The sequence below is a fragment of the Entelurus aequoreus genome, linkage group LG11 (genome assembly GCF_033978785.1).
Source record: "Entelurus aequoreus isolate RoL-2023_Sb linkage group LG11, RoL_Eaeq_v1.1, whole genome shotgun sequence".
In the NCBI taxonomy this organism is placed as follows: domain Eukaryota; kingdom Metazoa; phylum Chordata; class Actinopteri; order Syngnathiformes; family Syngnathidae; genus Entelurus; species Entelurus aequoreus.
In genome coordinates this window covers 26178074-26188960 of record NC_084741.1, presented here as the reverse complement: position 1 = coordinate 26188960, position 10887 = coordinate 26178074, and the positions used below count along the sequence as shown (strand labels likewise).

The window sequence follows — 10887 nt, the reverse complement described above, 5'->3', positions numbered from 1 at the left end:
GACACTTTGGACGCATGTCAGGAGCAAACATAAATGATGAAGCATCTTTTCTCCTCCATGTTTGTTTGTACATATATAAAGACAACAACACTTTCTCTTTCTGTTTAAATTGCTGGAACGTCTCAAGCCTCACGAATGTAGAACCTTCTTATGTCACATTCCTGTGTCCAACAGGACCAACATTTTTTTTACATGCCATTGTTACGTTTGGATGTCCGACACCCTTTAAGAGGACATGAAAATGCACAAAACTCTTTGCTTGATTCAGCGCTGGTCAAAGTTGTGTTTTTATTGGCCCACATTGCAAACAAAACAAAACAAAAAATGTCGAGAATGGCGCTTTTTATTTTGCCTATCCTTATGAGAGATAAGAATACATTTCTTCTCTTTTTGTGCATTTTAACTTGTAATAATCAGCTCGTTGTAGGTGGCTAACAATGCAGCAAAAGGGAGTTATCCATTCTGCCTCTAAATCACTCTAAAATTGCTTCTAAAAACCGCCAACTAACTAAAGAGTTAACATACAGGAAACGTAGAAAAACCTCGCCTAGCTCACAGAGACACTCACAGACTAGGGCTGGGCGGTATATTACAGGTATCTTTTGATGTGCCTTTTTTACGGCCGTTTGCTATTCTCTGCGCCTGACGGCTGCAGCACGGGGCATTCCCTTTAGTTTCTCTGACGCACAATGACTCAACACAACAAAAAATGTTTTAGAAGAATATGGTGGCTCCGGTGTGACTCCTCGACTCCTGAGTGATGCAATGCATTCGTCACTGAGGGAAAGATGAATGCAACAATATAGAGACATTCCGGATGAAAACCAAAGCTTCCAATCCAACCTGATGAAACTTGAGAGGTGCTGCAAATAGGAATGGGCAAAACTGCCCAAAGATAGGCATGTGAAGCTTGTGGCATTGTATTAAAAAAGACTTAAGGCTGTTACTGAATCCACAAACTACTGAGCTTTGAATACTCATTATGTACACGAGATTTTTTTTTCATTATTTTTTTTTATTTGTAGTACATTTTCAAAATTTAAAAAAAAGAAAAAATGTGTCATTGTGTTTATGTGGTGTTATGTGTAGAATGTTGAGGACAAAAAAGAATGTATTCCATTTTGGAATAAGGTTGTAACATAAAATGTAGAAAAAGTAAAGCGCTGTGAATACTTTCCGGATGCACTGTAGGCGTCTCCCATTAGCTGCAATGTTAGCTGCATCTTGCCAGCATTTTCTTTTTTTAGGTTTAGAATCCTAAAAAAAAAAAAAAGACTTGATAGTTCTTGTTTCTCAATGATTGTGAATGAGAGGTAACATTCCAAAAAAGTGCAATCCCCCTGTAAGCTGCAGGCTGTTTTGTACTTTAAATGGGTCCTTTCCTACTTAAAGTATTTTTACTCCTTGAACTTTTCCACATTTTATCTTGTCAAAGCCACAAACATGAATATATTAAATGTGAAAGACCAACACAAATAATGCATGATTTTACAATTACTTTGACAAATAAGCAAATATTCAACAGGCTGTGTTTGTCAGTGCAATTACAGTTGCAAGTCTTTTATGAGCTTTTTTCTCTGGCAGAGTACTTTTTTTTAAACATTTCCACACATTAAATCAAAGTAAAAAAAAAACTGTTTTTGGTTTTAAAGTGTGGACAAGTTCAAGGAGTATGAGTAATGTTTAAAAATGGTGTAGTCTGTGCTCTACACAGTGGCATGGAGACTTTCGTTTTCATGCCACTCTTAAAAATTGAGAATAATCAAGTTTGTGACATTTCCACAACATCTTTAAAAATTCCTGTCAGACCTGTAGGATGTCTCCAGCACCCTAACAAGGCTGAGTAGGCGTGGTCGGGGAATAGGCTGCGGAGCAAAAAAAGAGAAGAATGCAGATTTGGAGAGTATTTTATTCAAATAAAGTTAGTGTAGTGTTCCGCTGTGGTCCAATATCATTTTAAATGAACGGAATAGGTCTCCTTTAATTATATAGTATGTCACTTCTTAGCTGGAAGGGTTCATTTTAGCCTGTTTGAAAAAATTTCAAATATCAAATTGGCCGCCGCGTCCTTTGATGTTTCAGTCTGCCAAGCCTCAGTGGAAAAAGTTTAGACACCCCTGATGTAATGATGATAACATTTTGAGGATATCTTTATTACATAACATGTACACTGCATGTCGGCTATCCCATTTTGAACACAACCTCCAGGGAGTGCCACAAGTCATGGGTATAATCATTTTTACATGTTTGCACATAATTAATTCTGAAAGTCACAGTTTATCCATAAACTATGACTTTAGAAAGACAAACATGTGTTTTGTTTTGCTTGCAGCAGCAGTGTTGCTATGGAAGTGTTTAGGAAAGAAAACATGTCAAGGACGTACAATTTTAACGATGCATTTGTTGTTTTGTTTAGCACCTTTGAAATTCATGTCTTCATTAAGCTTAGACATTATAATGTAAAAGTCAACATACTGGATTCATATAGCTACTAATAGTATATTTTCATTAGGTACCTTTGTATTGTTCACTTTTTTGTCTTTACATTATGTACAGCAGTGACTCACTCAGTCATTAAGTGCTCTACTACTGTATATATGTCTTTGAGTGGGGATTTTATTTTTCATATTGTTTGTTGGTGTTAAAAATTTGCTAATTTGCCTTTTAAAATAAAATGTGTCCAGCATCTGGCATCTCTAATTTGAATCATTATTATTATCAATAATAATAATAATAATAATAATAATAATGCACTACATTGAGTCAAGATGTTGGTATGGATGTCATGGACCTAATTCAACATTGACTGCCTGGTTCATTGAATGTAATCCTGAATACACATAAAATTAATTCTTTATTTTAATTTTCACTCTAAGCTCTGCCCACATGTCCTGATAAAAAACACTTTTTTAAAATAGTTTTTGCTTGTACAAATGCAAAAATCACCCCCACTCTTCTACTGTTAATTCAGTATTGTAATATGAAATAAAACTTTCATCAACAAACGTGGTTGTCTTAACTGATGTGGTGAAACTGAGGAAATATATACACTATGTATAAATACAGTATATACAGTGGGGCAAAAAAGTATTTAGTCAGCCACCAATTGTGCAAGTTCTCCCACTTAAAAGGATGAGAGAGGCCTGTAATTTTCATCATATGTACACTTTACCTATGAGAGACAGAATGGGGGGTAATAATCCAGGAAATCACATTGTAGCATTTTTAATTAATTGGTACATTTATCTGTAAAATAAGTATTTGGTCACCTACAAACAAGCAAGATTTCTGGCTTTCACAAACCTGTAACTTCTTCTTTAAGAGGCTCCTCTGTCCTCCACTCGTTGCCTGTATTAATGGCACCTGTTTGGCCTCGTTATCAGTATAAAAGACAGAAGTCCACAACCTCAAACAGTCAGACTCAAACTCCACTACGGCCAAGACCAAAGAGCTGTCATAGTACACCAGAAACAAAATTGTAGACCTGCACCAGGCTGGGAAGACTGAATCTGCAATAGGTTGGCAGCTTGGTGTGAAGGAATCAACTGGGAGCAATTATTAGAAAATGGAAGACACACAAGACCACTGGTAATCTCCTTCGATCAGGGGCTCCACGCAAAATCTCCCCCCGTGGGGTGAAAACGATCACAAAAACGGTAAGCAAAAATCCCAGAATCACACGGGGGACCTAGTGAATGACCTTCAGAGAGCTGGGACCAAAGTAACAAAGGCTACCATCAGTTACACACTACGCCGCCAGGGACTCAAATCCTGCAGTGCCAGTTGTGTCCCCCTGCTTAAGCCAGTGCATGTCCAGGCTGAAGTTTGCTAAAGAGCATTTGGATGATGAAGAGTATTGGGAGAATGTCAGATGAAACCAAAATAGAACTTTATGGTAAAAACTCAACCTGTCGCGTTTGGAGGAGAAGGAATGTTGAGTTGCATCCAAAGAACACCATAACTACTGTGAAGCATGGGGGTGGAAACATCACGTTTTGGGGCTGTTTTTCTGCAAAGGCACCAGGACGACTCAAAATGTATCGTGAGATTTTGAGTGAAAACCTCCATCCATCAGCAAAGGCATTGGAGATGAAACGTGGCTGGGTCTTTCAGCATGACAATGATCCCAAACACACCGCCCAGGCAACGAGGGAGTGGCTTCCTAAGAAGCATTTCAAGGTCCTGGAGTGGCATAGCCAGTCTCCAGATCTCACCCCTATAGAAAATCTTTGGAGGGAGTTGAAAGTCCGTGTTGCCCAGCAACAGTCCCAAAACATCACAGAGGAGATCTGCTTAGAGGAATGGGCCAAAATACCAGCAACATTGTGTGAAAACCTTGTGAAGACTTTCAGAAAACTTTTGGCCTATGTCATTGCCAACAAAGGGTAATTAACAAAGTATTGAGATTAACTTTTATTGACCAAATAATTATTTTCCACCATAACGCGATGAAATTGAACATAAATGTAATCAATCAGTATCATATCACATTTTAGTTGATACCTCAATGTACTATTTTTTTGTAAACCCCCAGTGTTTCGGTTGCAAAACAGTGCACATGTTTTGGTAGTGACCACCATTTTGTTTGCAAGGCTGCATCATACTCCCTCAACTTTATTGCTTAACATGAACTCATAACATATGTGATGTTGGAAATATTATAAACACTTATGTTTGGTGGTCAATAAAAGAGAAAACTGTTAATATCAGTTCAAGATGATTAACCACGTTGGTTGAGCACGGTGGTGAGTAGTTAGCGCTTGTGGCTCACAGCGAATAGTTCCTGGGTTCCATATCCCGGCTCAGGGTCTTCTGTGTGGAGTTTGCATGTTCTCCACCTGACTGCGTGGGTTTTTGTGGCTTATTTCGACCTCCAAAGACATGCACTTGGGAATAGGGTGATTGGCAACACTAAATTGGCCCTAGCCAATTATGAGTGTTAATGCTGTCGGTCTATCTGTGTTGGTTCTGCGATGAGGTGGCGACTTGTCCAGGGTGTACCCTGCCTTCTGCCCGAATGCAGCTGAGATAGGCTCCAGGACGGACAGTTTGCACCCTTTGGTAAGTGACAGTTATGTGGCTTAAACTATAAGTGGCGTGTCATTTATTCCACATTATTGAGCTATGATGATGTGTGTGATGCTTTTATTAAAGTTAAAGTTAAAGTACCAATGATTGTCACACACACACTAGGTGTGGTGAAATTTGTCCTCTGCATTTGACCCATCCCCTTGATCACCCCTGGGAGGTGAGGGGAGCAGTGGGCAGCAGCGTAGCCGCGCCCGGGAATCATTTTTGGTGATTTAACCCCCAATTCCAACCCTTGATGCTGAGTGCCAAGCAGGGAGGTAATGGGTCCCATTTTTATATTAAATGACAAATTACACAATATAGTTTACACACAATAACCTCACCTTCACAAATACAGCACAATTAAAATGTTGCCAGTCATATTAATGAACAACAAATATCCACCCCTCTTTTTGTCACAGTAGTTTTCATAGTGATAAAAGTTGCTCTTTCATAAAGCTGCACACTGAATTTATTCTGTTTTAAGTTAAGCAGGACAGACTTTTCTTAAAGAAATATGTTTATTTGTATTCTGTTAAGTAGGAAATATTTATATTTAAGACAATAAAAACTAAAATTTGCACCTAATTATTACTATACTTACTGTCACCAAGTTTTGAGCAAATTATTGATTGCAGTTCAGTTAAGCAGTTAGAAAACGTTCCCGTATAACATTCTGACGTTCCATAAACAGAATATATATTCATACACAGTACACACACACATATATATATATATATATATATATATATATATATATATATATATATATATATATATATATATATATATATATATATATATATATCAGGGGTCACCAACGCGGTGCCCGCGGGCACCAGGTCGCCCGTAAGGACCAGATGAGTCGCCCGCGGGCCTGTTCTAAAATAAAAAAATAAAAAAAATATATATATATTTTTTAAATTAAATCTACATAGAAAAAAACACAAGATACACTTTCAATCAGTGCATCAACCCAAACAACCTCCCCCATGCACACTCATCCACACCCACTCACACAAAAGGGGTTATTTCTTTCTGCTACCAATATTCTGGTTCCCACAACATAGACAACACATCTGCAAGGGACACAGTCCCTGAAGCACACATGATTGTATAGGCTGCTGGTCCACTAACATTTTTATATTGTTTTACTTTCTTTTTTATCCAAGAAAATGTTGTTTATTTATTTATCTTATTTTATTTTATTTTTTAAAAAAGGGCCTTATCTTCAACAGACCAGGTTGTCAATGAAATTAGATTTGTTTAAAGGTTTTTTTTAAACCAGGCCCAGTCCAGATAATGTCCAAGTCGGACTCAGCAACACACACCTTCATTCATGTACACAGAAAAAAATTAGGGAACACAACAGATTGCATATAATTTATAAACAAAATTACATTTTCAAAATAAGCATTTATGTACAGTCCAGATTATGTCCAGGTCACTCAAATTAGGGAACACAACAACAGATATCATATAATCTATAAACGTAATTATACTTTCAAAATAAGCCTTTGAGGACTTCTCATCTTTTTTTTAATGTTTTTTGGCATCATTATCGTTTTCAACCATGTAACTTTCTAAAGTTAGAAAATACTGAATAAATGTTTTAAAGAAAGCAATACTAAGTGAATATCTGTTTTTGGCCATAAAAATAAACATTTTACCGAGTACTATAATTAAATTGAGTAAATCATGATTGTCAATGAACTCTCCTAAAATAACAGAAACCACATTAAGCTTCATAAACAAACCAATCCTTAAACACATTTTTTCAACTTCCACCCAAAACAAAGACACAATATGACAATACCAAAACAAATGCAGGGTGGATTCAAGCTCCTGACAACAAAATCGGCAATCATCTGACTCTGTCATATTCCATAATTTTAACATTTTCCCTGTGGGTAAGAAGTTATAAATAATTTTAATTTGAAAATAACGATTTTGCACATCAATAGTGGTTTTATAGATTAGTTTGAATATGGCATCCCATGGCAACGGGCAGTCAAAAAGTTCCTCCCATTTTCCATATGTGTTGTATGAGGCAGCCTTCAAAGATTTCTTTATTAAATAAAAATTATATATTTTTCTATTTATTTTAGTTCCTTTTCGCCAACTAGAATTTCTTATTAGAGGTTTACAAACTAACTAATTTAGTAGTTCCATAATTAATTATTTGTTTCCATCTTTTCCCAATTACTCCAGTTAGTTGATAAAATGAAAAGCTTGAGCAAGCATCACCATACATAGCTCTAAATTCATCATACTTCATAATTTTACCATTCTCATTGATAATATCATTGACAAAAATGATTCCTCTTTCAAACATATTTTTCCAAAAGAAAGGCTTTCCATCTATTACAATATTAGAGTTCATCCATATTAACTGCTGCAAAATATCGTCTCTTTTTTCTGGCACATAAAATTGAAAACACCACTATGAGTGGATTGTTTCCTTTATGTTTCCCAGCAGACTCTCTGGGAGGGGATCACTTGTAAAAAAGGATACAATTTCTTTTGATACAGTACATGTTTTTTGTCCAACAGGACATTTGTGTACCACTCAATGTTTAAATACATCTTTGGAACAATTGATGCTTTTAAAGACAGACACATAGCTTCAAGGTTGAGAAGTTTCAGGCCCCCATATTCATACTCTTTGTACAAAACCTTTCTTTTAATCTTTTCTGGTTTGCCGTTCCAGACAAAATCGAAGACCCTCCGCTCATAAATCTTAAAAAAGTTTTGTGATGGAGCTGGTAATGACAAAAACAAATAAATAAATTGAGGAATAATTAACGAGTTGGCAATAGACATTTTACCATACAAGGTTAGGGATTTCCCTTTCCATAATTGCATAATTTTGTCCAGCTTTCTTAGTCGATTATCATAATTTACTGAGCCTAGATCTTCCAGATTTTCTGGGACAACAACACCAAGTATGTTAACTGGTCCATCTGTCCACAAAACAGGCACTTTGCATTCCATTCGAAAGGACGTTCCCTTTAGATTTCCGATCCTTAATATTTTACATTTATCATAATTAAGCTTAAGGCCAGATTGCTGTGAAAATATGTCCAAAAGATTAAGAAGGTTCCGCAAACAATGAGGAAAAATCTTATCTTTGTGAATCAGCCTTTTCTGACATGAACTTCATCAAGAACAAACACAGAACACGCCTCACTGATGCACATCTGCAAGACTCACTCAGAGTTGCAGTGTCAAGTTACACACCAGAGTACAACACACTAGTTAACAGCGTGCAATGCCAGGCTTCCCACTAACTGACAAAGAAACAGATAACATATTTGGTGTCCAGTTCAAAGTGTGACTGATTTAAAAATTTGAGAGTTGACTTTTGTATTTTACATGAGTTATTATTTGTACAAACATGGTGCAAAGTAATTCATGATTTGTTCAAAAATGTTAGTGGCTAGCTAGTTAAAATGGGATATTGTGATTTCTTAGAAGTGATCATTTGAAAATGTTCAATTTGAAAAATGTGCACTTAGAGAAAATATAAAAATAAAGTGTTGCATATTGATATTTATCTGTTTCTATATATATTTATTGTGAGAAATCATTAAGATGATCAGTGTTTCCACAAAGATAAATATCATTAATTATTAATAATAACAGAGTTAAAGGTAAATTGAGCAAATTGGCTACTTCTGTCAATTTATTTAAGTGTGTATCTAACTGGTAGCCCTTCGCATTAATCAATACCCAAGAAGTAGTCCTTGGTTTCAAAAAGGTTGGTGACCCCTGCTATAGATGTTAGTGATGCATCGACGCATGCGTCGAGCTCATAGAGCAATACCCTGTGTCGGTGCGCGTACCGCTTTTAGAAAGTCACGTGACCGATCATGAGCTGTTTTGGTCACGTGACCGATACGCGAACTGTGTCACACTCCCGCCTCCTTTGTGCCCTGTGAGCGGGTCTTTTCTATAGCCGGAGAAATAATAACTAAGAAGAGATGACTGAAGTGTTGATACCAACCAAACCTACCAACCCCACCCCTCCCCCCCCCACCCCACCCCACCCCCACCCCCCTCCCTCCTCTATATCTCACACCCCGGATTGTAAATAATGTAAATAATTCAATGTATGTAATCTGATGATTATCTTGTGTGATGACTATTATGATGATAGTATGTATCTGTATCATAGAATCAATTTAAGTGGACCCCGACTTAAACAAGTTGAAAAACTTATTCGGGTGTTACCATTTAGTGGTCAATTGTACGGAATATGTACTTCACTGTGCAATGTACTAATAAAAGTTTTAATCAATCAATGAAAGAAATCGTCTAAAATTGAATACGTTGGAAAAACTGTTTTTTTTTTAAAATAAAAATGTGTAAAAAATAAATTAAAAAAAATCCCAGTCCACAAGCATCTTCATTCACAACACGTTCTCTTAGATTTCCATGTTATGATACATGTTCACATTTTTTATTGACTGTATCTAAAAAAGATTAAAATATATTTTTATTTAAATGAAGATATGAAATAATCCTAAATGAAATACAATGACTTGGTTTATATTATTGTACCCGGGCGCGGCGCCGCTGCTGCCCACTGCTCCCCAAGGGGATGGGACAAGTGCAGAGGACAAATTTCGCCACATCTAGTGTGTGTGTGACAATCATTGGTACTTTAATCTTTAATCTTAATATACTAGGTCAGGGGTCACCAACCTTTTCGAAACCAAGAGCTACTTCTTGGGTACTGATTAATGCGAAGGGCTACCAGTTTGATACACACTTAAATAAATTGCCAGAAATAGCCAATTTGCTCAATTTACCTTTAACTCTATGTTATTATTAATAATTAATGATATTTATCTTTGTGGAAACACTGATCATCTTAATGATTTCTCACAATAAATATATATAGAAACAGATAAATATCAATATGCAACACTTTATTTTTATATTTTCTCTAAGTGCACATTTTTCAAATTGAACATTTTCAAATGATCACTTCTAAGACAGTCTTGTGAAATCACAATATCCCATTTTAACTAGCTAGCCACTAACATTTTTGAACAAATCATGAATTACTTTGCACCATGTTTGTACAAATAATAACTCATGTAAAATACAAAAGTCAACTCTCAAATGTATTTAAGTGTGTATCAAACTGGTAGCCCTCCGCATTAATCAGTACCCAAGAAGTAGCTCTTGGTTTCGAAAAGGTTGGTGACCCCTGATATATATATATATACATATATATATATATATATATATATATATACATATATATATATATATATATATATATATATATATATATATATATATATATATATATATATATATATATATATATATATATATATATATATATGTCCTTGGGCAAGACTTCACCCTTGCTCTTGATGGCTGCTGGTTAGCGCCTTGCATGGCAGCTCCCGCCATCAGTGTGTGAATGGGTGAATGTGGAAATACTGTCAAAGCGCTTTGAGTACCTTGAAGGTAGAAAAGCGCTATACAAGTATAACCCATTTATCATTTATATTATTATATATACACACACACATGTGAATATATATATTGTTATGTTTGACTAAGGGAGATGACGACACAGACACCAGGGGGAAATGTAGCTCTAAGATTTATTATATATATATATATATACCATATGTATATAATAATCAAACAATACTAAATATACTAACTAAGGAAATGGAGTGTGACAAAATCCAAGAGTGTGTATGGTGCGTGTAGACTAGCTGCTGAGTGTTACCGTAAATGTTGAATGAGAGACGAGGAAGTCCAGGGGAGAGAGAACTCTACAGGTCCGAG

General features: G+C 35.9%; 1 protein-coding gene across 3 annotated transcripts in view; it reads left to right on the top strand.

Annotated features, from left to right (window-relative positions):
* adam22 (ADAM metallopeptidase domain 22) overlaps positions 1-2946 on the top strand; it is a 191877-nt gene extending 188931 nt beyond the window's left edge. For all 3 annotated transcript variants that reach the window (XM_062062763.1, XM_062062764.1, XM_062062762.1), the window contains exon 31: positions 1-2946. This exon is cut by the window's left edge and continues 259 nt beyond it. The gene's annotated coding sequence lies outside the window, so the exon portion shown is untranslated.
* Positions 2947-10887: the final 7941 nt, after the last annotated feature.